This window comes from Nerophis ophidion, linkage group LG08 (assembly GCF_033978795.1).
Source record: "Nerophis ophidion isolate RoL-2023_Sa linkage group LG08, RoL_Noph_v1.0, whole genome shotgun sequence".
NCBI lineage: Eukaryota > Metazoa > Chordata > Actinopteri > Syngnathiformes > Syngnathidae > Nerophis > Nerophis ophidion.
In genome coordinates this window covers 818,991-822,025 of record NC_084618.1, presented here as the reverse complement: position 1 = coordinate 822,025, position 3,035 = coordinate 818,991, and the positions used below count along the sequence as shown (strand labels likewise).

The following is a 3,035-nucleotide window of genomic DNA, read 5'->3' as shown; positions in this document are numbered from 1 at the left end:
GACACAATTTAGAATTACAGCACTTATTACAGGGTTCGTACACCTTTTCCATGGCCGAATTCAAGCACTTTTTAAGGGCTTTCAGGATTAATTTCCCAGTTTTTACGGTAACCTTCAAAAGGCGAAAACCAGTGTGAATCCATCCATAGCCTTGTTGTTTGAGGTCACCAAAGGCTGTCTGTAGGAAAAATACGGAAAATCTGCTAAAACCTAAGCCTAACATTGAACCAGGAGTTATCAATAACTGAATGGGGCATAGAAAATAAAGCAGTGTTTCTGTAGACATTGGGTCTCAAACTCAATTTACTTGGGGGCCACTGGATGCAGAGTATGAGTGAGGCTGGGCCGCAAGAAAAGATTACTTAAAAATATTTTTAAATGTCTTTATTTTTATTTTCAACACAAACTAAAATCAAAATAGAAATGAAACAAAATGAGAATTAAGTAATATGAGGCAATGCAAATTAAAGAATTAAAAATAAATAACGGTTTGAATTGGTCCAGGTTATCGGGGACTGTTATTACTGATGGATTAACAGGTGTCGCGATGTGACTGCAGCCAGGCATGTAAGAAAACCCTCGTCTCCATGGCAACGTTTCTGTCGCTTTCACTCATTTGCCGCTTTTCTACTAACGCAGGGGTAGGCAACCCAGAACATTGAAAGAGCCATTTTGAACCCAAATAACAAAAATTGTCTCGGTCTGGAACCAACGGGAGAGGGGTAAGGGGGGGGGGCTCGCCGTGGACTTTACAGTTACGTTAGCACAATTACCCCTGAACGACTAACGTTTTACACGTCCAATTCGCTCTGTCAGGGTATCAGCACTAGGGTCCAGTGCATCAGTTTTGTATTGTCGCTCGGCCCTTCGGCGGAGTGCTTCGGAAGCTACCGATCCGCTCGTCTCCCCGGCTCCGGGGGAGGAAGCGAGACAAAGACACACACACAGTGTGACAGAGAGAGTGTAGGAGGAAGAGCACGCGCGGGTCTAGTGGAAAAACGGCAAAAAGTTTCTCCGCTTGCATCACGCAAATAACGTCAATGTTTGGCCCTCGAGAGCCACATACCACACCGTGATTGGTGGATTCCTTCAGCTCCGCACACAACGCTATCAAGCGGTATTCATATAAAACTTGCGGGCCGCATTAACATTAAACTTTCATATTAAGGTGGGGGCCGCAAAATAATGTCTCGCGGACCGCAATTGGCCCGCGGGCCGTGTGTCTGAGACCCCTGCTGTGGACTATTCAATGTCATTGGTGTTTACAAACGTGTCTCCATTTGTGTTGTTTTTCACATTTCTTGTTCTTTTTCTTCCAGCACTCGATGACATTGAACAGCACAGATTGATTCACACCGTATTTGTGCTTGTAAACTACATAATGTGATATAAATACACGCTTGATTGATTGATTGAAACTTTTAGTAGTAGATTGCATAGTACAGTACATATTGCGTACATCCATCCATCATCTTCTGCTTATCCGAGGTCGGATCCCGAGGTGTTCCCAGGCCAGCCGGGAGACATAGTCTTCCCAACGTGTCCTGGGTCTTCCCCGTGGCCTCCTACCAGCTGGACGTGCCCTAAACACCTCCCTAGGGAGGCGTTCGGGTGGCATCCTGACCAGATGCCCGAACCCCCTCATCTGGCTCCTCTCGATGTGGAGGAGCAGCGGCTTTACGTTGAGTTCCTCCCGGATGGCAGAGCTTCTCACCCTATCTCTAAGGGAGAGCCCCGCCACCCGGCGGAGGAAACTCATTTCGGCCGCTTGTACCCGTGATCTTATCCTTTCGGTCATGACCCAAAGCTCATGACCATAGGTGAGGATGGGAACGTAGATCGACCGGCAAATTGAGAGCTTTGCCTTCCGGCTCAGCTCCTTCTTCACCACAACGGATCGATACAATGTCCGCATTACTGAACACGCCGCACCGATCCGCCTGTCGATCTCACGATCCACTCTTCCCCCACTCGTGTACAAGACTCCTAGGTACTTGAACTCCTCCACTTGGGGCAGGGTCTCCTCCCCAACCCGGAGATGGCACTCCACCCTTTTCCGGGCGAGAACCATGGACTTGGACTTGGAGGTGCTGATTCTCATTCCGGTCGCTTCACACTCGGCTGCGAACCGATCCAGTGAGAGCTGAAGATCCCGGCCAGATGAAGCCATCAGGACCACATCATCTGCAAAAAGCAGAGACCTAATCCCGTGGCCACCAAACCGGATCCCCTCAACGCCTTGGCTGCGCCTAGAAATTCTGTCCATAAAAGGTATGAACAGAATCGGTGACAAAGGACAGCCTTGGCGGAGTCCAACCCTCACTGGAAATGTGTCCGACTTACTGCCAGCAATGCGGACCAAGCTCTGACACTGATCGTACAGGGAGCGGACTGCCACAATAAGACAGTCCGGTACCCCATACTCTCTGAGCAATTCCGTACAATTGACCGCTAAATGGTAACACCCGAATAAGTTTTCAACTTGTTTAAGTCGGGGTCCACGTTAATCAATTCATGGTACAAATATATACTACGTTTGTATCAGCATAATACAGTCATCACACAAGTTAATCATCAGAGTATATACATTGAATTATTTACATCATTTAAAATGAACGCACTCTCGAAATGTCGATTTTACTCATTTATTAACAAAACTGTTCCACATTATATAAGGATAATACATTGAAGGAAAATATTTTGTTTGATTCACAACACCTTAGTCACCTTTCATTCCGCCACATCTAGTGTGTGTGTGACAATTATTGGCACTTCAACTTTAACTTAAAGTAGGCATATCTAGCCTTATATCTGTGGCTATGATAACAAATGAACAAAAAGACACAAGTTAACTTTTTTTTGCTTTCACCGAGGGAGCCAGACAAGTTAAACAAACAACGAAAATAATAGAGCAGGAATGCATACAACCCTGTTGTGTGAAAACTACAAAATCATTCATATTAACTCAGCTCTAAGCTGTGAAAAAGGTTACAAATTATACATTACATGACCTTCACAGTACAAAAAAGTCCAAT

The 3,035-nt window shown here is 45.7% G+C and overlaps 1 protein-coding gene across 1 annotated transcript in view; it reads right to left on the bottom strand.

Annotated features, from left to right (window-relative positions):
- The window catches only part of LOC133557134 (sarcosine dehydrogenase, mitochondrial-like), a 74,472-nt gene that overhangs the window by 49 nt on the left and 71,388 nt on the right, over positions 1 to 3,035 (bottom strand). The window lies entirely within an intron of this gene.